Source organism: Ursus arctos, unplaced genomic scaffold, assembly GCF_023065955.2.
Source record: "Ursus arctos isolate Adak ecotype North America unplaced genomic scaffold, UrsArc2.0 scaffold_34, whole genome shotgun sequence".
NCBI classification, from domain to species: Eukaryota; Metazoa; Chordata; class Mammalia; order Carnivora; family Ursidae; genus Ursus; species Ursus arctos.
Genome location: NW_026623030.1, coordinates 26,186,833 through 26,210,818, shown reverse-complemented (window position 1 = coordinate 26,210,818; position 23,986 = coordinate 26,186,833). Strand labels below are relative to the sequence as shown.

Below are 23,986 nucleotides of genomic sequence, written 5' to 3'. Positions count from 1 at the left end.
AGAGAGTAGGGTCCAAGGCTGCTTTGACCGCGATCCCAAGGTAACTTGCCACTTTGGCAGGGAGCCTGGCTAGGCTTTTGTCTGTGCATTTATATGCAAATCAAGGTGCCTGTAGGACATTGTTCTGGTATTGCTCGGTATTGTTCTGGGCTTTGGCTTTTTCTTGTTACGGAAGAAGCGGAAAAGAGCAGTGGCTAAGACAAGGTAGGGAAGCCAGATGGCCTGGGTTTGAATCTGAGCTCTGCCTCTTCCTAGTGTTGTGACTTCAGGCAGGTCGTTTGACAGCTGTGTGTCTCAGCTTGTCTGCTCTGGAGGGAGACAGTAGTAGCACCTGCCTCTATCGGAGAGTGGCGTTGTGAGGACGCAGGGAGTCAGTACAGGGAGGGCTCTTAGAATGTAGTTGGCACACGGGAGGGGCTGTATAAATTTGCCGTCGTTACATTTCCTATGTCGATTTATCATTCTTGGTTTTCTCCCACCCAAGCTGACCCTTCAGCTGTTCCTGTCTTGGACACTGTTTGCTGCTCCTGCATTTTGAGCCACCTCGTTCTTGTAAATGACAGCACAGTGTCCCAGGTACAGATGCTCACACGGTCCCTCTTGATGGACATCGCAGCTGTTTCTAGTTTTCTCCTGCAAACACACTTAACATTCTGAAGGTCCGTCCTTCGCGGAATATCGAGCACCCTGCCCTACGCCAGGCACCACCCTGAGTGGGCTTTCTCTGGGCTAGGTGCGGAGTGGGGGAGCGGCACTGTCCCCAGGCATGCCACTTCAGCCTTCCTCCGGGGTGGCCCCCAGCGGGGATCACCAGGAGCCAGGGTCACGTAGGCACAGCGCAGAGCAGGCACCGAGCCTCCGCCCCACAGTACTGTCAAGGTCCCACAAGAGCAGTATCATTTCTCTGAAAATTGGGAGAAACCTAAAATTTTAGGTCGAAAACACGTTTTTCAAACTGAATATTACTATATTCATCTTTTAGCAATGCTGTTGCAAAATGCAATCTTAAATATTTTAAATTTTGTTTTGTTTTACAATTTTAAATATTTTTAATGCTGGAAGGGACTTGCGCAGGTCACCTGCAGCCCCGCCCTGGGCCGCAGGGGCCCCTTCTGGCCGGAGGCAGCGTCCTTCATGCGGCAAAGGCTGCGCGCCCCTCCGGGTCCTGAAGGACGTGTGTCCCCGTTCACAGGGGCGCCGGTGACGTCAGAAGTGCCCTGATGATGTAGGCGGCGCCCGTGATGACGCAGAGGCGCTGTGATAACACGGAGAGGCCTGTGATGGCGCTGGAGGCGCCGTGATTCCGTTAAGATGCTGTGAGAAGTCAGAGGTGGTGTGATGATGTCAGAGGCGGTGTGATGACACGAGCCTTGGGCCGGAAGCCTTGACTTCTAACTTCTGTGCTGTGTGCGGCCGGCCCAGCAGGTGCAGACGCCGGGTTTGGGCTGCCTGGGTCCTCGCCTCCTGCGCCCTCCTGTGCCGCCGGCCCTCCTCGAGGCTTTTTGTGGCACCATCCACCTGCTCGCTGTGACGTGGGCATCGAAAAGCTTTCCTGTGATGTTTAAACAGCCGCCCAGGATGAACTTTCCCACACGCTGTTGTCATGGACGTTTTCAAAGAAAACCGCGTTAGGGGTGCCTGGGTGCCTCAGTCCCTTAAGCATCTGGGCTGCAGGTCATGATCCCAGGGCCCTGGGACCGAGCCCCGGGTGGGGCTCCCTGCTCGGCGGGGAGCCTGCTTCTCCCTCTCCTCCCCTGCTCCTGCTCTCTGTCGCTCTGTCTCTCTCAAAGAAATAAATAAAATCTTAAAAATTAAAACCACATCATCACTCTTTAAACAGGCCAACGGGACCTAAACATGATACCACCACTGAACAACCCACACAAACAAGCTCTCTGTTGGCCCCCCTCGCCTGTCTTGAATGCCTGTCTCCTTCTCCCCTAGAAGTTCAGCGAAATGTTATCGAGTGTATGACGGGAACTATGCTTAATCGTTCTGCTGTTCTTCTCTGCAACACGAGTATGTCTGGAAGCGCAAAGGAGTGTTTCCATTTTTTCTTGTCACCACAGAGGTTAACGTTTTGTTGGTCTGGACTGCCATTCTCTGTAGGTACACAACTGGCCAGCAACGTCGATGTTTCACATTTGTAATCTATCATACAAAGAAGTAAGCTCTATTGGAATGCATCTCCTTTTTTACACGTATCTTCTATCTTCTTAAATGTACCGAGTGGAAGAGATGTGTGTGCGTACAGTTCCAGGAATCGTCACACACACACACACACACACACACACACACATCCGAGTCACCACCCCCACCCAAGCTAACGGAATGGTTTTTGATCCCTCCAGATTTCCTCCTGCTTTTCCTTTGCTGGAAAACCTTCCCCTGAGGCCTAACCTCTGACAACCAGATGGTTTCGCGTTTTTGAGAATGTCCTATAGATGGGATCACCCAGTCTCTGGGCTTCGAACACTTCTTTCACTTGGCCTCCGGTGTTGAAAGTCACACGAGCCCTTGAGTGTATCAACGCGTTGTTTCCCTTTCTTGCCAAGTAGAATGCCATTGTGTGCTTACACGGGTTTGTAGCCATTCAGGAGTTGCAAGACATTTAAGAGTATTTCCAGTTTTGGGCAATTAGGACTTAAGCCTAGGTGTGGGTTTGGGGGGCCGTATACTAACTCTGTGTTTAACCTTTTGGGGTGCCGGTGGAAGTGTCCGTAGCAGCTGTAGTATTTTGCAGTCCCATGAGCAAGGTACGAGGGCTTCCCGGGTGTGCATAATGGCCAGCACCGTGGTATTTTAAAAGATTTTAGTCATTCGTAGTGGAATTGCATTGCTTTTTTAAAAAATTATTTATTTCTTTTATTGAGAAGGAAAGAGAGAGAGAGCGTTCAAGTGGGGTGGGGCGGGGCAGAGGGAGAGAGAGAGTCCTCAGGCAGACTCCCCACGAGCATGGAACCTGACACCGGCCAGATCCCAGCACCCCAAGATCATGACCTGAGCCAAAGTCAGACGCTTAACTGACTGGCCCGCCCAGGCACCTCTCATTGTGGTTTTATATGCCTGGAAATACATCTCCTAATGAGGTGAAAGAGGCTTCCACTTCATTCCCAATTGATTTGTGTATCCTTGAGTGACGAAACTTTTTACTAGAAGGAGACCAAATTTGTCATCATTTCCACTCTCATTTTCATAGATGTAAGATAGATGTAAGATAGAAAAGGCTTGTTGACACAAATAAGTCACAGGGAGTGGAAGGAACGTCCCGATAGCCGTATCACTCAATTCTTACACCCTTGAGTCACGGGCAAAAGGGAGATGGCCATCTGTCATCAAAAAGTATTTTTGCTGATTTGTCAGCTGACAAGTCCATTTGACCTTTCTGCACATTTGTAGAAAGCAACCAAGTGGAAAGCACCCATTTGCAACAGGATTGCAAAAGGATTACTCAATCTTGAGATTAGTTCTGGAAACCAGTATTTGGGAGTGTCCCTCCTGTGGGGACGGGACAGCGGGGCGCCTCACAAAGGGGTGGGAGAATGGTCTCTGCTGCCTGGGTCTGCTTGTGGGTACACCTGCTGGCGAAAAGCTCATGGGTCCAGGCCTCCGAGACGGTTCCCTTAAAAGCCCCATTTGTTCTCCTCCGAGAGCTGAACCCAGCATGCCGCAGCTTGAGTTGGTAACTATGGAGGACTGTCGACTTCCCTGTGCCGGAGCCTCAACACAGACGCTCTTTTTGACTTTTGCATGCAGCTCTACTTGCTTCCTTAAAAAGGAAAAAGAAGGGGGGCGCCTGCGGGGCTCAGTCATTAAGCATCTGCCTTCGGCTCAGTCATGATGCCAGGGTCCTGGGATCGAGCCCCGCGTGGGGCTCCCTGCTCAGCAGGAAGCCTGCTTCTCTCTCACCCGCTCCCCCTGCTTGTGTTCCTCTGACGTCTCTCTCTCTCTCTGTCAAATAAATAAATAAAATCTTTTTTTTAAAAAGGCAATTATCCATAAAGCATTCTGCTGTGTGCGTGTGTGTGTACGTGTCCCAAAGGAACATGGGATGGAAGAAGTGAATTTGCCCTTCACGTGTCTCACCTTGTGAACATCTTGCTTCTGAGTATTTTTGTGAGGTTTAGGTCGATTTGTTCCCTGGTACAACCTTGGCCGCATAAACACGTCCAAGGCTTGCTTCAGGGCTCAGCGAGGAGGGCGGCCCGGCGCTCGAAGGGCATCAACAGCGCGGCAACGCTGTGCCGACACCTCAGGCGACGCTTTGTCAGACTGCGACGCGGCATCGGTCTAGGGAATTCTCGGGAGTGTCTGTGACTCTGAGACTTTTCCCCATCCTCTCACTTTACACCCTAACCCCCACCTACCGCATGATTCTGTTAATATTAAAAAAGAAAACATTGACTCATTTTTTAAAAAAAGACTTTTCTTAAAAAAAAAAAAAAAAAGCAGTTGTATCTGAGCTCGTGGGTCCAGTATCCATGAAAGCAAACACATAACAGTTAGTTCAAAGATGTCCATCCGGGTACCACTAGACCTGCCTTATTTGAGAACTCCGCACTGTTCCTTGTTGTGACCTGCACTCCCCCATCTTCCCACTCTGCTTGTGGAGTAAGTGTTACCCTTGTTCGGAATTTTCCCTCTCTGTCTTGCTCAGTCCTGGCCACCATCAAAAGCTCAATTCCAGCCATGCCCTCTCCTCCAGGGAGCCTCCCTGATTACTTCTGCTCACCCAGATTTCTCCCATCTTGGAATTCCCAGGACACTGTGTCTGTACCCCAGATAATACTAGAATGTTCTGGAATACCAGAAATCCAAACTCCAGTTGCTGTAGCCCCCAAGCCCCAACAGGCTCTAATATAACCCCTGGTATTTAGGATTGTGCAGAAACTGGAATAAGCTTACCCAAGATGGTTCCTCACATTCCTGTGCATTCCTTTGTTCCTTCGTTCACTCAGATGGTCATTCTTTCAACATTGGTTGAGTGCTCGCTATGCACTGTGAATAAGATCACTAAGGTGGCTTTCCTCATCTGAAAAAATGGGGATAATTTAATATCTGCCTTGCAGTGTGGAGCTCAGAAGAGTTGGTGGCCCCACATGAGGGGTTCAGGGCTGGGGACACTGCGTTCAAGCCCCTGGTTTGGTGCTGCCCTGACTGACGTCACTGGGGGCCCTCACCTGGGGGCTCTGCAGCCTGGCCCACAGTTCTCCTGGCTCTCTGCCTGTCCCGTGCAGTCTGTTCTCCATGGGGGGCTCGAGAGGTCTTTCTGAAGTGTGAACGACCACAAGGCTCATTCCCTGCTTAAGCCCGCTTGGCTTTTCCCCACCTTGATGATCAAGGCCCCCTCTTGGGGGCTGCAAGGAAGATCCCTCCCCCCTCCAGTCACGGTGCACGACTTCTGGGCAATTCCAGGGTCGGCCACTGGAGGGCGAGCTGTGCACACAGGTTGTTCGGAGGCCTGTGGGGTGCTGTGGGTCAGCCCTTAGGGTGTTCCTTAAATTGGGGGAATGTTACCTGGGGTCACAGCCTGGCTTCAGAAACATGTAACCTCAAGAAATTACATCTTATGAAAATAGGCATTTTTTTTCTAGGAAGCATTTCCTTAATATTCTTCAGATTTTTAAAGGGGTCTTGACCCTTTCTAGGGGTATTATAGGCAAGAGTGACACCCCCAAAATAAAAACCAGAGTCATGTGATGTTTGCTTTCTCTTTGCACGCACTGGAAGGAGCTCTGGCCTTGGAGGCAGCCTACCTGTGTGCTAATCCCTGTGATGTTCCAATTGCTGGTCTGCCTCGGAGAAATCTGTAACCTCTCTGAGCCTTGGGTTTCCCACCTATGAAATGGGAATGATAATTGCTGCTCCATGACTGTCCGAGATGGACGTGTAAGCATTCTCTACAGAGTCAGGGACTATTACAAAAACGCGAAGCCTCCAGCAAGCATTTATTAGGTATCTACCGTGTTGGGCACTTGCTGGGTACTAAGGGGGAGTCAAGCTGAGAGGGCTGTGTTCGTGCACGCACACATTCCTTCAACAAATGTTATCTGGGAGCCCACGATGTGTCAGGCACTCATGTATATACTGGGAGTTGTCTTTGGTTGGGTCCCTCAGTTGGAGAGGCTGAGACAAAGGGGTGTCCTAAGCCAAGGGATGTCCCAGGAGGACAAAGGGGGCTCTTGCAGCCCAAGGGCAGTTTTCCAAGGGTGTTGGCCGTGGAAGTACATAGAAGCCAGGGGTGCACAAAAGCAGTCAGAAGGGATCTATTTGGCTCTGTTAGGGCACCAGTGTTCTCTAGCTCAGAAATGTGGTGGTGGATAAAGTGGGAGAGGTCCCTGCCCTCACAAGTTTGCATTCCAGGTGGGGGGACAGCAAACAAGTAAAGGAAAAAGTAAGGTCCCTCCAGAGAGTGATGAATGTCAGGAAAGCGATAAAAAGCAAGGCGACATGATGAGAGAAGTGGGCTAGGAGTGTTTCTAGAAGTGTCCTCTGAGGTTGCCATTGACGCTGATTCCTGAGGGGTTTGAAGGAATCAGGAAAAGAGCACTTTAGGAATTGGAGGAACTGCACGAGCAAAGGCCCTGAGGTAGCAAGATGCACGCCAGAAATTAGTGGGCCGTGGCTGGGGTGTAGTAAGCCGAGAGGGTGGGGGATTGGGAGGGAGATGAGGTGGAGTGTCAGGCAGGGACTTACTCAAGCAGGGCCCTGTAGTTTGGATTTTAAGGATAATGGGAACCACTGGAGGGTTAAGCTGAGGAGCAACACGAGGGCTGCTCTGCTGTGTGGGGAGTTGCAGTGGGGACAGTTGTGGTGGAGAGGAATCCAGCAGGAGGCATTCTAGGCTATAAAACCTCTCTCGCCCCCTGCCCCTTGCCACAGGACCCTGCAATGGCTGGGGCAGGAGAATCAGGTCACTTTTACAGGTGAGGAAACTGAGGCACGTTCTATGCCTCTCCTGCCTTCTTGCTTCCTAAGTGACCTCTTTAGGGGGGTGCATCCCCGCAATCTTCTCTCTCAAGGCCCCCGAGGACCTGCCCTTTGCAGTTTGGTCTGTGTGTGAGCATTTGGTCCTGCTGGGCCTCCTTCCTTGGACTCCAGGCTTCTGAGGGCGGGCACCGGGTCTGTGAGGTCCCCGCTGCGTCCCCAGCACTTGGTCAGGTGTGTGTGCAAATGAGTCTTTGTTGAATAAAGGGAGGAATGATGGGGGAGTAGCAGAGCTGGGGGTGAGACGCGGGGGAGGAGAGCGCGAGTGCAGGCCGCGGCCACCAGGGGGCGCTGCGGGACCGAGCCGCGACTGTACTTTGAGACTGGCTAAATTTTAGGTAAAAAATGAAAATTTGACGGACCGGGGCTGCACAATCTGTGCTCCCTTGTATGCTTGCGTTGAACAAGCTGACAGTTTGCACACATGAATATGCCCTTAATATACCTGTGTGGAGTTAAAGGGGCCGTGAACATGGGAATTAGCGATGTCCGCGGAAGGCGGGATTTGCTACCGGGAAATGAGTATGATTCTTTCAGCCTGGGTGGCGGGGCCTCGCCTCCAGAGCGACCCTCAGTCTGACCGTGGACTTCCCATGAGCGCAGGGCCCAGGCCTCACGGCTGCTCTTGGTCTCCCGCCCGGACGGGCCCTGTCCTGATCGACACTTCGGATGCCCAGCAGGTATAAAATGTCAGACCAGAGCTGGGCCCTGGTGTAAGGCTTCCTCTCCTAAAATAGGTTGTTGCTAACGTTGATTGAGCACCTACTGTGTGCCGTGCATTATTTTAAATCCCCCGACGTGAGCTTGCGTCTTTCTCCTCACCACCCAGGTGAATGCCCTTGTCACCATCATCTGGTTTTACAGGTGAGGAAACCGAGGCACAGAGCGGGGCAGTAAATGTCGGCGGTCTTAGGGCAGGTCAGAATCTGAGGCCAGACGTGAACCTGGGCGGCTGGGTCCATGGCATGTGTGCTCTGGCCCTGCCCTGTGCAGCCCCTTGTTGTCCCGTTAACCAGGACTCATCACTGGTACTGGTGACCAGGGACGTCTGCTTTCTCTTATCCTTCCTGGAATCCCACGGGGGAAACCGGCTTCGAGGAATATCCTCTGCAACCTAAGGGACAGACAGGTCCTGGCTCTGGAGAGTATGTGAAGGTGGGGAGATGAAAGGGGAGGGCAAGCCTCGTTTCCCCCAGACACAACCCCTAATCCCTCTAGCAGGAAGCCCTGCACACCCGGGATGGGCCCAACCACCATGGAAAGGCTCCCAGCAGGGGAACCTTCAGGCTCATTCCAGAGAGGTTGAGAATGGAAGGGAAGAAGAAGAGTAAGAATAAATATTTCTAAAAATAGTACTTGGCTCTCCAAACCCCACAACAAAACTTGGAAGAGAGGGCAGCAGATGGGGGGTGGGAAGCAGCCCAGGACTTTTGACTAGGGTCCACTGCTTTGGTTGCGGGGGGGGTCCTGCTTCTCTGGCCTCCCTCTCTGTGGCCGTGGAGCCAACCCCCGGGGAGGTCAGGCTGGCTGTGTCTTCCCGAGGGTGAAGGCCAAATGGCAAGGTCTTGGAGTCCAGAGTCATGAGTGCTTCCGGATTTCATGGCACATTTGCCACAAAGCCTTCACCACAGCCAACTTGACAACATCCAGAAGTGCTTGGCTGAGGAAAAAGGGGGACCTTCAAGACAGAGCTGTTTGCATTCCGCTTTAAGCAACAGATGCGAACAACATTGGCCATGATGCACGTTTCTGCAAACGAGGTCTCATTTACCCCCTCGACTTCCATGACGGAATGGGACTTCCTCTCCCCTGGGAAAACATTTCGGCAGATGGGTTGGAACAATGCGCTGCGGAGGCCACGAGAGCGGAGGCCGGGCCCGCGGCAGTTTTCCAGAACTGTGGAACATTCTTCTGGTCTCTGGGATCTTCGGTCTGTTTCCATGACCCACCCCATCTGCTCATCCTGGGGCTGCAAGATTTCTTCCATTTTAGGGGACGGAGACTCCCTGATGAGACACTAGTGTCTCCGGGCCCTGTTTCATGGTGTGCTCAGCTCTGTGGTCTCTGGCCGTGGCCACAACAGCTGTTTGAGGGAAGGACATGATGATTTCTCCCATGATATCAGCCTTGGAGATCAGGCGGGCGGCAGGGTTTGGAAGCCAGAGCTGTTTGCTGAACTGGCCTGGCTTCGCTGTGAGTTAAGTCCCTCCAGGCAAGTCCCTTTGACCCCTCTGTTGTCCCAGCCAACGGGAATTAGAATTCCTGCCCCATTCACTTCCCAGGTCCTCATGAGGATTGTAAAGGAGGACTTTTTATGCACTTCAGGCTGGAAATAGTTTGAGAAGGCTTTGAAGTACGTTTGCAAAGTAGTCTTGGAACAAACCCTAACATCGAAGATGCCGTTTACCTAAGCAGTGACAAGGGCTAGTGGAGCTGAGCTGTAATACCGCCCACCCCCAGGAGGTGTCACTGTCAAACATGTCACAGGCATCCTCGCACAGGTGAGTTCTTCCTGTGGCTTTTCTCTCTGTGTAAGACCGACTGCTTTAACCGATGTATGTAGCTCAGCGCAGGTGAGTTCAAACGCCCACAGAACCAGGCAGCAATGTTAATACGCCTGGAAGGCCAGGTGTTTGGTAGGGTAACTTGAGTGCTAGCTAGAGGGTGGAGGTGTGTCCTGCCTAGAGTTCGGCCGGACAGCCAGTGGGTGTGAGAGGGGCAGCTGGTGCTTTGCCTCCCCGAAAGCAACCCTTTGTCAACGCTTGATACCATTATGGCTAAGATTGATGAAGATACGTAAAATCGTGAAAATGTATTGTCAGACCTGGGCTTAAAGAGAGTGGTGTTTTGTGCATTGCGCTCTGGGCGAGTGACGGCCCTCCCTCCACTCGCCAGCCCGGGCTGCCTTTATGTCATCCGAGATCCTGGCTTTGCCTTCAGGCATGCCGACGGCTGTCTTATTAGGATGCAGGCTATTGTTGCCAAGTCTGCCAATTTTTTTGTTTAATTTTCAAAAGAAGATGGTTTTTAAAAATGTAAAATTTCCTGATTTTTAATTCTTGGCAACAAGTACCAATTAAATAAAATACTATGTGGGCCAAATGAAATGCATCTTGGACAAGACTGAGTCTGTCAGTTTTTGAGCGGTATCTGCCTTTGCTTGTTCGTTGTGTGATCTAAGCAGGCACATCTGTGGCTAGAAACCTCTTCCTGGAGCTGTGTAGGTGGGTGTCTTTCATTAGCCAAATTCAGGGAACGTGTTTATCTTATATGCAAACCGGTAAAGTAGATCCTACTTTGGGGTTTACAAATGGTAACAGTGAAGACACAGATTTCTAGAGTCAGAACGAGGTATGACTCCTGGATCTGCCATTTACTAGCTGTGTGACCTTGGGCAAGTCACGTCACCTCTCTGAACCTTGACGTCCTCATCTGTACAAATGGGGCTAAAAAGCATACCAGTGTGGTAGCCACGGGTAGTGTGTAACCACCTATTTCTAATTTTCACCTTCTGGCCAGGGATGATGCTTCCCTGGCCCCCTTGTGGTTGGATGGGGTCCAGCGATTCCTGCGGGAGTGGAGTGTTGTCGGGCTTTGCGGGTGGCAGCATTTAATTGCTGGTGTGAGACCCTTCAGAACTCCTTTTCCCTCTGCTCCGTCAGCGTGCGTCCCAGAATGGGGACTGCACAGAGCACAGCCCCGAGCTGACTTCTGCAGAGCGAGCAAGAAATCAGCCTTTGCTGTTTTAAGCTGCTAAGATCCGGGGCACTGCTTGTTACGGCCGCATGCACAACCTGGACCATCCCAACCGGTACAACCTGCTTCCAGGAACGTAGGGACGGCTCGATGAAATAATGCACCGAAGGGCTTAGCGCGGTATCTGCGCGTAGCGAGCATGCAGTAAATGGTGGGGCCTTCTCCGCTCGTTCAGCCAGTGTTTGCTAAGTGTCTGCGTCTTGCCAGGCCCTGTTCTAGGCACTGGGGTTAGAGCAGTGAACAAAACTGACCCCCAGATCCCTGCCCCCTTGAGCTTCCAGTCTGTTGGCATGGGGGCGTCTCCTCCCTCAGCTGGCTGCACGGGGAAAATGGGGCCATTCGCTTTGCTCTGGACCCACGGGGGACTAAAAGCAAGTCTGCAGATACCATCAGTGGCAGGCAAACAGGGATTGCAGGAGCTCCTCCCTTTCAAGGATGCAGCAGGCAGATTGTGACCGTTTCCAGCCAGTCCACCCGGGGCTGCCCATGCGACGTCAGTAACGGAGCCAGGCCTTGGGCAGAGGCCAGTATCGACTTTGCCTGGGGAGCAGGCGGAATGGCTGGTAGGAGGCATACCTGCACCTAACCCAGAAACTGTGGTGAAAGGGGGACATCAGGCACTTCTAAAAGGACATTAACATTTTCCAATGCCTTTGTATGTGCTTGGGGCTTGCCTTATGTCTTTTAGTCCCCCCCGAGTTCCCCTACAAGGAGGAATTCACTGCATTCTACAGATGAGGAAGTTGAGGCTCAGAGAGGCCGAGTGAACTGTCGAAGGCTGCACAGCAAGGTAGCGCGGCAACTGGGATTCAAACCCAGCTCTTCCCCCAAATCCTATGTGTGTCCCCTGTGCCGATCTCGCGTGATATTCTTGGGAACAGAGGAAAAGGCAGACACTACAGTCCTGGGCTCCCGTCCCTTCTCAAGGAGACTCCGGCCAAGGCAATCTTCATGCTTTGTGGTTTTGATTATTTTTACCCTTTGACGGAGAACCTACTGTGTGCGGGACCCTGCATGGCACTCCCTGCCTCCCCTCATTCCATGCTCACAACGACCCACGGCAGTCACTGTCCTTAACCCCATTCTACAGAAGAGGCCATCGAGGCTCGTAGATACGCGCTGTGTAGTCAGGTGGCCAGCTGGGGGGCAGCCTGTGGGGCTGACGCGGCCCGGAGCTCTGCAGGCAGAGAGGGGTCAGAGGGAGGTGAAGGGCCATCCGGCTTCAGGTGCATGTCCCCTGGGGGCCAGTTGGCAGGGAGCTGCCGTAGTCTGTTGTCTCTGCCCATGACCCCAGGGCAGTGACAATTCTAGGGTAACTCCAGGTCATGTCCCAGGGGAAAGGAATGGCCTTGGACCAGACCAGAAGGTGCAAGCTAGTGGCCTATAGACATGTTGACTTTGGCTTACAGAGTGTTTAAAGGGGCGAAACAAAAACTAAATTAGTGGCCAATCCTTAAAACTCAAGGGATTTTGTATAAAATCTGCATTTCAGAAATCACAAGATCTGGCCACACAGGGCCCTCGTGCCTGCCCGGCCGCTGTTCCCTGGATGGTTGCCAGTCAGAAAGGACAGACATTCTGTGTCTTTGCTGGGGCCAGGCTCGCTCCTAAACGCTGCCACGCCCTGGTGGCCTTGGAGCCCTCGACCCTGCACTGAGCCCGACCTCTTAGAACAGACTTCTAGAAGCTGGCAGAGGGCTGTCCTGGGGACGGGAACGCAGCAGCAGAACCCGAGACTGTATGACCTTACATGGCTAAGGGGCCTTCCAGGTATGGCTTGGTTAAGGATCGCGAAGTGGAGGACGTAGTCTAACCTGGGTCATGCAGGTGGCCCTATGTGGTCACAAGGGACTTGCAAGAGGGAGGCAGGGGGCGCCGAGTCAGAGACGGAGGTGGGAGGGTGGAAGCAGAGGTTGGAGGGATGGACGTGAGGAGGGGAGAGGGGCTGTGAGCCAGGGGACACGGGCGCCTGGAGAAACGGGGAAAGACAAGGGATGGATCGCCCCCGAGAGCCTCCCAAAGGAACGCGGTCCTGCGGACACCTTGATTTTGACTTCTGACCTTCAGAACCACAGGCGAATAAAGGTGAGCTGCTTTAAGCCGCTGAAGGCGTAGTCATTTGTCGAGGCAGCCTTAGGAAATGAGCACGGTGAGGGGACACACGGCTGGTGGCAGAGACCCCACAAGTCCCGCCCCACCCAGTGTATGCTCCTCTCTCTGTGAAGTCATTTCATCTCGGTAACCCTATGAGAAAGCGAGGCACAGAGAGGGCGAGCCACTTGACCCGGGTCACACAGCCCGTGGGGGCTCAGTGTGGACTTGAACCTGGGCCGTGGAGCTCCAGTCCTGCTTTCATGGCTCTCACTGCTTTTTATAACCAAAGGTCAGAAGCGCTTTGTTTTCTCTGTGCGTGTGGTGTGGGCTGGGCTGTGCTGGGTCTTGGCCATTTGTCCCTCCCTCCCAGCCCCTCCTTCTCCACCTTGCCCCTTGCCCCTGTGGCTGGCCCCTCCTTGGGCTTCTGGCAGGTTCACCGTTGGGTGGCCCTGGCGGGAGGTGGGAGGAAGTGGGAGCTGTGTACCCTCCAGAGCCCTCCCCGCTCCCGCTGCCTGTGGCTGCTCCGGCCCCTGCAGGCCTGGCGCCCGCTCTGCCCCTGAACTGCGGCCAGCTCCTGGCCTCCTCCGAGGCCCCCACACCCCCGAGCCTGGCATTGTGTCCTCTCCCCGGCCGCTTCGCCCCCTTCCCCCGGATGCTGGCCCCCGGGCTCCTCCTGCCCCTGCCTGGCACTGCCCACGTCTCTGTCGGTATTTCCCTTGATGGAAACCTCTCGAACCACTGGCTCTGGGTTCAATTTCCAGCTTGGTATTCGGGGGCCATCGCGGCTGGTCCCCGCCGCCACCTCATGGGGTGGTTTATGAGCCCATTTTACAGTGGAGGCAACACAGGCCCAGAGAGGTTGAGTTACTCCCCCCAGGTGACCAGCTAGCTAGTGATAGGGCTGGGATCTGAGCCTGGGCCGGCCTCTGCCCTGCACCCCATCTCCCTAACTGCAGCTGTGGCTGGGCGTGCCCCCTGCCCCCAGCCCCCAGCCTCGGGTTTCCTCCTCTGTAAAATAAAGGGGACACATAGTAACTACCCTGGAGTGTTGATCTGTGGACAGGGGGGGTCCTTGTACTTACCACCCCCACCCCCCCATCTAGAAACGATGGGCTGTGCTCCCTTTGTTTAGAGGTTGACCCTAGATGGTTAAGCTGTGTGCGTGTCTGTTTTCTTCACAAAGTTGACACCTGTACGGTCCCCTCGCATCTTCTGAAGCACATCCAGGCTCCTCACGCTGTCCAGCTGCCCATCAAGCCTTCACCAGAGGCTGGTCAGACCTGTGGGTCTCAGCCCCGGCGCTATTGGCCTCTGGGCCGTCCTGGCCGTTGTCGGACGCTTAGTGGCATTCCTGGCCTAGGCCCACTAGCTACCAGTGGTGCCCAGCCCTTGGCTGTGACAACCCAAAGAACGGGTTCCAGACAGCGCCCCACATCCTCTGGGGTAGAGTCACCCCTGCCTGAGAACCGCTGATTTTGAGTCTGACTTTTCACTCATACGTGGAGCAGAGGCTTTTCAAAGTGTGACTTCACTGGGCCCTCGTTGTCCCAAAATGTCCCCCAGAAACATTCATCATGTGAGCCCCACTTTTGGTTGCCCCTCGAATCTCCGAAAGCCCTTTTCGTTGTTGCAAAGGGGGTGGCTGTCCACTGTCCTTCTCTGGCCATCCAAAGCCTGTGTCTGCCTGGTCCCCGAGGTCCCCGAGGAGCCCCTCCCAGAGCCTGTTCCCTCTGAACTTTGGCAGCTGTATCTTCCGCTCCGGAGGACCCAGAGGAGTTGCAAAATGGGATTTCCTCCAGACACTCTTCCCTCGACCTCTCTGCCCCTGGAGGGAATTAATTTCCTGGAAAAAAAAAAAAAAAAAATCACTGCCTGTCTCCTCTGTGCTACTAGCCCACCCTGTTGCAGGACTGGAGTTGGTGGGCTGTTCCTCGGTGCCCCCTGATTTGGGGGATGAGGATGGAGGGGAGGGGGCCTGGGAGGGGGGAGGCGAGCAGAAGCCCAGCTGCTGCCCTGAAATCCTCCCCTTCCTGCCACCTCCTGCCACCCTGTGAGCTTTGTCATTGAAGAGGCAGGACACACACAGGGCCCCAAGATATCCATTTGTCTCCCTCATTTGCAAGCACTGAATGAAATCGTTCAGCATTTCCCGACAGGGCAGAATGCAGCAACTCCAAATGAGCTATTTATGGGCCATTTTTTTCAGCATTACTTGCATATTATAATTAAGAGATAATGTCAGTGGAATAGAACATTGTCACCGGGTAATGGTCTCCTGCTGCTTCCGAAATGTCAAGGCAAAGTCACAGCATTTATCAAAAATAAATGTTGGCGGGAAGACGCGACGTTTGTTTTCACAGCAGGGACATTAATCCCGGGACAACGATATGGCAATGTCTTTATTTCTCTTTTCCGGAGTGACGGATGCCAGCGACGATCCCATCTGATGGATGTAGGGTCTTGCCGGTGGCTGGGGGGTGGGCAGTTGGGGCAGACATGCCGGCTGCCTGGCTGGTTGGCCACGTTTGGGTGGGGCTGGCTGTCCTCAGCCGCTGCCCAGAACTAGCAAATCGTCTGCACCGATGTGCCGATGTGCCGGCGGCGGCCTGTGGGGGTGTCCTGGCTCCGGACTGGGCAGGTGTCTTCTGCAGCTGGTGGCGGCAGGCTGATTGGGTGGGTGGAGGGCGGACATTTGGCAGAGGTCCTCCTTCCTGCCACCGCGCCGGTCCCTGGGGAGTGGGCACGATGATGGAGAGGCATACCCTGGGGCAACCCCAATTTCTGCATCACTGCCCAAGGGGGACAGGCCCAGGAGAGGGCCGCTAAGACACTCGGCCACCGGCCACTCCTGGTGATTGGGGACCCGCTGCCTTGCACTTTGGCCCAGGGACCTCTAGCTCTGCAGGCGGCCTCCACGGCCGTGCTGGATGGCCTCCCGGGCTGACATCTCCTTGGCATTGCTGCCCCGAGTGATCTTTCTCAAGTGGACAGCTGATCCTGCAGCTGATCCCATAATCCCCCTGGGCCCTCCGGACAAAGTCCTGCCTTCTCGAGGGTTCCAATACATCTCCAATTCCAAAGTCCTTGCAATTCCTGCAAGGGGCTGGCTCCATTCCCTGCGCCCCCCCCCCCGCCCCAGAGGCCTCTACTCTTTCCTTCTGCTTGGGATGCCCTTCTCTGCTCCTGCTTACACACAAGCCCAACCTGGCTGTCTCCCACTTCTTCAGGCCTCCATTCCATCAACTCCTCCTCCAGGAAGCCCTCTCTGACTCCCAAGCCTTGGATATGTGCTTCCCCTGTGGCCCCTACGCTTTGGCCCTTGTGTGAATCACACCAACATGACTGCTTGGGTCTTGGTCTGTGTCCCCTTCTCGGCTCTGGGTGGCACGAGGGCAGCTTTGTTCCTGGATGCACACTAGGTGTTGAATACGTGTGTGTTGCAACAGGTAAAGCATGAATGAACGGAGGGAGGCCATTTACCTGAGTTTGTATGAGTTACCTATTGGCAGAATAACCCTGCATAACACATCGCCCCAAATATCAGTGACCTCAAACAGGAAGCATTTCTTTGACTCATGAGTTTGCAGGCCAGCAGTTGAGGCTGGCCGGTGGCTGATGGAGGGAGGGTGGCCTCAGCTGGGATTACAGGGGGGCTCTGTGCTGCTCCCCCCGGTCTGTCCACCAGCGATCTTGTCTGGGTGTGATCCTCGGTGACGGCAGAGGTGCGGGAGGGCAGGCCTGGCGTGGCCTCGTGGGGGGCCGGCACCCCGCTACTTCCATTGGCGGGAGCCAGTCTCCAGGCCAGTTCAGACTCAAGGACCGGGGACATAAACTTTCCCTGCTTAGTGCGAGGGACTGAAAGCTGCGTGGCAAAGGGCGTGGAGATGGGGTGGGGCGTGGCATTGGGATCCTCAAGGCGATCTGTCACGGTTTGAGTCAAGGTCTTACAACACACAGCGGGCGCCTAGACATTGCTGCACACCTAGAGTGAATCTTCCGATGGTGGCGAAGACGGCAGGGTGCATGTGAGCGTGTGTTTATCGTGGCGACGTAACATGTATCGTCTTTCCCATTTTTAGTGCAGGCCAGTGGTGTTAGACATATTCACAGGGCTATCAAACCCCCGGAACATTTTCATCTGTCAAAGCGATATTCTGTCCCCACAAAACACCAAGGCCCCAGGCCCCTCCCCTAGCCCCTGGTGCCCCCAGCCCCAACCCTGTCTCTACGACCGTGACTCCTCTGCCCGCCTCGTATGGATGGAATCAGGTGGTACTGCGCTTTCTCAACTGGCTTCTTTCACGTAACACAGTGTGCTTGAGTTCGGCCGTGCTGTAGCAGGTGTCGGAGTGGCCTCGCTTTTCAAGGCTGAATCACACTCCGCTGTGTGGACAGAGCACATTCTGCGCACCCACTCGTCCGCGGATGGACACTCGGACTGCTTCCGTGTCCCAGCTGTCGTGGCTAGTGTGGCTGGGTACGTGGGCGCGCCCATACCCCTTCGAGATCCTGCTGCGGCCCTCTGGGGAGTATGCGTACGAGTGGGGTTGCTGGATCAGAGGGGCTGTGTTTGAGCCTCGGCGGGGAGGAAGCCTGCGGGACAAGAGCAGGGAGCCGCACACTTAACAGAGGAGCAGCGGGATGCTGGGCGAGCTCCGGGGTCAGGTGGCCTGGCTTAGAGCCCAGCTCTGCTGCTTCCTCACTGTGTTTTCTCAGATGGGTCACTGGCTCTGATGCTCAGTTTTGTCGTCTGTGAAATGGGGATACGAATAGTACTGATTCATAGAGAGAAAAGATGAGATGAGTAAGAGCAGTGGCTGGCACATCGCACGTGCTTAGTAAATAACATCCGTGTGTTGTTTTAGGCAAAGTTCTTGTCTGATGATCATGGCTTTGACACCTCCTCCACCCCGACCCGCCACCCCATTCCCGGGGGTGGAATGTGTTGTAGCTGGCAGGTGGCTGGGGGAGATGCCTTTATTCTCTATCGAACACACCCAGAGTTGATCAGTGCCGGGGAAGCCCCAGGGGTGGCTGGGCTGGAGTTTGCTGACCAGCCTGGGTCTCAGGAGGGGTGAGGGCTGCTGCCAGTGTGGCCGTGTGGCCGTGGGCAGGGCAGGAGGGAGGTTTCCTGCCTCCGCAGATGTTCAGCGCCCTGATTCAGAGGCCTCCCCGGCCAAGCCTCCTCTTCCCCTGCCCAGATTGCAATTTGGGCCCGGCAGGAAGAGAGAAATGAGCTTGCATAATAGAGGAACATTTGGTTCTTTCGGCTGGGCCTGGAGAGGGGGAAGATTTCTGTGCTGAAGTGTGCAGTGCGGGGGCAGACTGGAGAGGTTTCCTGCTGCCGGGCAGGGGGGAGCTCAGTCCACCCAGAGGGGGGGCCTCTGCTGAGGGCCAGATGGACGTGGCGGGGAGAGTCAGCTCCCCTGCCCCCTCCTCCGGGAAGGGCAGACAGGGAGGGGGCAGGGGGCACTGTGACTTTGCTATTTTCAGAGACAGGAGAGAGGGTTCAAGACAAACCACACAGAGCAGTGCCGTGGCCTCAGGGATGCTGGGCCAAGCACGCACCCGCAGCCGGCTGTCCGTCTGTCCCGGGGCCCTTCAGGACACTTCCTTCTCAGCCCAGAGAGATCTGTGACCTCAGCACAGGGTTGAACCTGAACTTCCTGATCCAAGGGGATGGGTTTGAGCCGCCATGGTGGGCCCTCCCCAGGACCACGGGGCTGGACGAGAGAGAGAGAGACAGAGAGAGACAGACAGACAACAACACAGACTGGCCAAGGTCAGTAGGTCAGTTCCCAGATGCAACACCCTCACCCATAATTGGACCCTTGGCTCTGCTGTTTGTCAGGGGATTGAGATGGGACAATCACCCCCACCACCGGGGAGGGGGGTTCAAGGCCAGGATGGAGACACGATAGTGACTCTGGAAGGGCTCTTGTAATTCTCAGTGTGTGGTTCGTGTCCCTGACCTGGTTTAGGCCTTGTGACAGTGCCGGGAGCTCGGGGGCAGCGTCTCCGTCTTTGGACAAGTATTTTCTGGGTACCCCTCTGTCCCAGGCCCTGTTCTAGGTGCTGGAGGTGCCGCAGGGAGCCGAGCAGATGAAGAGCCATGCGCCGGGGGAGGCTATGTTCTGGGGGAAAAGGCAGGTGCAGAGCAAGGACACACCTGCCAAAGACCATCACATCCGCACAGAGGGCACGTCTGTGCCCTTTGCCATGTAACTTGGCACTTCTCCCCACCAACGGGGTACGGTGCGTTTCCCCACCCCTTGACTTCGGGTGTGGCCGAGAGACTAGCTTTGACTTGCTTTGTCCAAATGAATGAAGTGGAAGTGATTCTGTGCCAGTTCTGTCCCCAGCCCTCAAGGGACCTTGTACCTTCCTGTACCTTTGCCGTCGTGTGAGATAAACACATCCTGGACTGGCGCCTGCTGATGCACGGAGGTGGAGAGACAGGTGGAGCGGCCAAGTCCGGCCTGGGTCAGCCACCTGGCAGAGCTGTAAATGAGAACGCGTGATTGTTTTCTCGCTTTTGAAAAATTTTAAGTCATCTCTACACTCCACGTGGGGTTCGAACTTACAACCCTGAGATCAAGACTGGTATGCTCCAGATGCCTGGGGGCCTCAGTCGGTTGGGCGTCTGCCTTCGGCTCCGGTCATGGTCCCGGGGTCCTGGAATCGAGCCCCACATCGGGCTCCCTGCTCAGTGGGAGCCTGCTTCTCCCTCTGCCTGCCACTCCCCCTGCTCATGCTCGCTCTATCTCTCTCTCTCCCAAATAAATAAATAAAAGTCTTAAAAAAAAAAACCCAAAAGACTGGCATGCTCCACCGACGGAGCCAGCCAGGCACCCCGTGTGATTGTTGCTTTAAGCCACTGAGTCGAGGGGTTATTTGTTATGAAGCATATTGGTGGCAATAGCTAACTGATAAAAGCAGCTATTGGTAAGTGCTGTTATTAACCTCAGTCTATAGACAAGGAAACCAAGGCCCAAAGAGGTGAGCTTCTTAACATTATAGAGTGAACGTGTCCAAGCCCAGATGTGAACCTGACTCTCTTGTCTCCACCTGGCTTTATTCATTCAGCACGTTTTTATTGAGCAACTACTGTGAGCTTGTAATTGTACTGGGAGCTGGAGATCGCACAATGGAAAAGACATTCCTTCTGCAAGCAACCTTTGTTTAAAAAGGATGTGGCTTTTCTTGGAGTCTCCACTGAAGTCAAGACTTGAGTCCCACCCCCTGGTGTGTGTAATACCGCCCCCCCCACCCCCCGGAACCTCTCACAGCCGTGACAAGATGTGCAAGATGTGGGGCTCCAATTGGCCAGGCTGGATCCTGTGTCCACCCCCTGTTGCTGGGAGAAGGATGGCCTGACGTGAACCGTACGGACTGACAGCAGTGGCGAGACGGTTTTCCCAAAGAAGAAGTGGGTGCTGTTACATCTGAAGACGTGCGCAGGGAAAGAAAAAAGCAATGCTCACTCCAGACATCTGGGTCCTGACTGAGACCCCCCGGGCAGCTCTGTGGTCCTCAGGGAAGGCCCCCCTGGGTCCACAGCTGCTCCGGGCCTCCCCCTGCCTCCGACGTCCTCACAGGAGCTCTGCCCGCCTCTCGGTAGATCAGATGCGATTTATTCCTGGCATCAGAGCTGCCACTTGCTGCGAGGTGCTTTGCAGCGGAACAGTAAGTTACAGGGCTATTTATCTTGCTGGCGGCTTCTGATCAAATGAGCAGCCTGCGCAGACAGGCCCTTTAACGAACACGATCAGGGCTGTTCATTTAGAAACCAGGAGACCTTGAAATTGGCTTTAATTGAAGGGGTGAGCAGAGAGGGGTTTGGCTGGGTTGGCTCCGATTGGAAGCCCCTCATCTCCAGAAAGGTCACAGCACTGGGCAGACCCGGTTTTGAGTCCGGGCCGGGCCTCTACGCCTGACTTTGGGCAGGCTCTGTGACCTCCTCCAGACTCGGTTTTCTCACCTGTGAAATGGACATGTATCGGTCAGCACCAGCTCCATTATGCTGTAGTAAGAAACAATCCCCAAATCTCCTGGCTGGAGACAGGCAACATTCATTTCTCATTTATGCTACATGTTTCCTGGGCCTCGGCTATGGGCTCTGCTCCGCACGTCCTCACTCGGGCAGCCGGACGGATGGAGCACCCCGTCTGCAACAGGGAGCATGCCCGGGCACAGAGCAAACTGTGTACCTGTTCTTACAGTGTCTTTACATGAGCAGCTTACATCACCTCCGCTCCTGTCTCGTTGGTCCAGCAAATCACATGGCCGTGCTGAACTTCTGGGGGTGGGGGTGGGAGTAGAGAAAAGTCCTACTGTGTGACTGTTAGCAGGAAAACCAGAAGCGTTACTCTTTATCAGAGAGCAATTCTGCTGAGCCACCCTAGAAGTCAGGGTTTGTCTTCTCCCTCCTGGAGATGCTGATTATCTGCCGCTAATCCACACCTTCCTTGCGGGCCAGATCGTCACCCTCCCGCCACTCCCTCTGCTGCGAACTTCAGCGAACAGCAGTCCTCTCTCTGCTGCTAAATATCAAAGCAGGTCAGGCTCGCATTTAAGAACACATATGCTGGCCGCTCTCAAGACCCCCAAATCTGGCTCAGAGAGGGCTGGGACCAGGGATTTACCTCTCACTGTATCCCCGGAATAGAACAGTGCCTGGTACACAGTGAGCACTCAGTGATTATTTGTTGCAATTGCTAAATGATGCAGCCAACATCACATGCCCTGGAAAACGTCAGGGGCAGGGTTCTAAGTGCTCAGTGCAGCTGTCCCCAGGGGTCATTGCTTACTGCTGGGCCCTCACCATGTGCCGGGCCTCCTGAGCCACCTGCATTAACCCCTTCATCCTCCAAACAACCCCCACCCCACCATAGTCGGCACCACTGTGGCAGGATTTGAAAAAAAAATTTTTTTTAATTTCCCCCAGTTCTATTAAGATGTAATTGACACATGACGTTGTTGTAGTTTTGGGTGTACAACTTGATGACCTGATATGTGTGTATATTATAACATGATCACCATAATAAGTTTAGTTACCATCCATCACCACACATAGTTATAATTTTTTTTCTTAGGATGGGATCTTTTAAGATTTACTCTCTTAGCAACTTTCAAATATGCAATACGGTATTGTTAACTTCAGGCAGGAATCTTTACTGAGATACTCATTCATGTTTATTTACCCTGTAACTTTCCCTCCTCTGATTCCAAGACAGTATCTAGCCCTTTGTCTTTTCTTGATTTTTTAAAAAAGATTTAGTTTCTTTGTTAGAGAGAGAGAGAGACAGAGCATGAGCAGAGGGGAGGAGGCAGAGAGAGAGGGAGAAGCAGACTCCCCACTGAGCAGGGAGCCTGATGCAGGACTCGATCCCAGGACCCTGAGATCATGACCTGAGCTGAAGGCAAATGCTTAACTGACTGAACCACCCATGCACCTCAATTTTTGTTTTTACCAAGCAGAGGGCAGAAGTTTCTGGAAGATAGTCTATCTGCGTTATATTAATCTGGGCTCTCTAGAGACATAGACCAACAGGATCTCTCTCTCTCTCTTTCTCTCTCTCTCTCTCTGTAAGGAGACTTACTATAAAGAATTGGCTCATGTGGTTATGGGGGCTGAGAAGTGTCAGTCTGCTATCTGCCCGCTGGACCTAGGAGAGCCAATGGTTAAGCTTCAGCCCAAATCTGAGTCCAAAGCCAGGGGAAAACCAATGTCCCAGCCTGACGACAGTCAGGCAGAGAGAGCAGAATCTCCCTTATTCACCTTTTTGGTCTATTCAGACCCTCAACTGATTGGACAAGGCCCATCCACACTAGGGAGGGCAATCTGCCTTACTCATTCTCCCAATTCAAATGCTAATCTCATCCAAAAAGACCCTCGTGGACACACCAGGGATAATGTTTAGCTAAATATATGGGCAGCCCACATTCCAGCCAGGCTGATACATAAAATTGACCATCACATACCTTTTGGAAAACCCCATGTTGGTAGAGGTTCAGCTGCTGTAACAGAACCCCCGCCCCCAACAACACAGTGGTTGAAATAAGAAAGAAGCTTGTTTCTCTTTAATGGGAGAGTGATGAGGGAGGTGTGGACACAAGGAAGCCAGGAGTTCAGCTCTGCAGTCCTGGGGGGGAGGGCTGGACCTTCCATCTCATTCCAGCAACCCTAGGACATCGTCCTTCATGGCGTGGGTGGAGAGGAGTCAAAGACAGACCCCCATCCAGCTCTCAGAGGGGGTGGGAAGGAGGCAGGCAGCATTACCTGGTAAGCAGGTGAGGTGGAAACTGTGCACACGGCTTCTGCTCGCGTTACGATGGGTGCAAAGGGGGGCTGGCAGGGGTGTCCCTGGCTCAGCAGCCGTGGTCCAGTGGGAATTTTCTCACAGTGGGACAGGAAGCATCCTGAGCTTGCAGAGAAGCTGCTATTGGTTCTGGAGGGGGAGCAAGAGAGGGAGTGAGACTTTCACAGGCTGGGGTCAGCAGGAACGAGGCACTTCTGGTGACCTCATTCCATGGAGGTGCCCCGGCGAGGTGACATGGTCTAGAAGCTGCGTCATGCACCAGGAAGGGGGTGCTCTAAGCAAAGAGGCCCCAGTGTGGACAAGCCCCGTCCTCCCACACGACATGGATGCTGAAGAGTTTCACACCAGATGCGGGTGCCTGGTCCCTGATCCCAGTGTCTCAGGGTCCTCAGCGGGGTGCAGTGGCCAGAGGGACCTCTCAGACATTTGGTCTCTGAAGCAACCCAGCATGGAGGAGTCATAGTCCTGAAACGGAGACTGAATTTTCTGTCATCTTGGAAGGATGAGGGCCTGGGATTGGCTCTACATTGATTGGAAAGAGATAAAAATCAGTGTATCTTACAGATGTGGATTTGTGGCCTGGGCTGTATGCCCATTGTATTGATATCCCTGTTTTACAGAGTGAGGAGGTGTGCTCAGAGAGGTCAAGCCACTGAGTCCTGGTCACACAGCAAGTCCCCGATAACTGTGGGGTTTGGAACGGGGTCCGTGGTGTGCAGATCTTACCCGTCGGCGCTGCTTGGTGTGCGGGCATCATGTAGGGTGTAAGTGCAGGGCAAGGAGGAGGAATTGGGGTGGTGGCAGATGCTGGGGGCCTGAGTAGATGT

General features: G+C 54.0%; 1 protein-coding gene across 3 annotated transcripts in view; it reads left to right on the top strand.

Moving 5' to 3' along the window:
• The first annotated feature begins 7,358 nt into the window (after window positions 1-7,358).
• Window positions 7,359-23,986, top strand: part of NCOR2 (nuclear receptor corepressor 2) — a 368,100-nt gene continuing 351,472 nt past the window's right edge. Inside the window, exon 1 of one of the 3 annotated variants that reach the window (XM_057305998.1) lies at window positions 7,359-12,513. The gene's annotated coding sequence lies outside the window, so the exon portion shown is untranslated. The remainder of the gene's footprint in view (window positions 12,514-23,986) is intronic. The other 2 variants (XM_057306005.1, XM_057306004.1) reach the window with 2 other exon arrangements.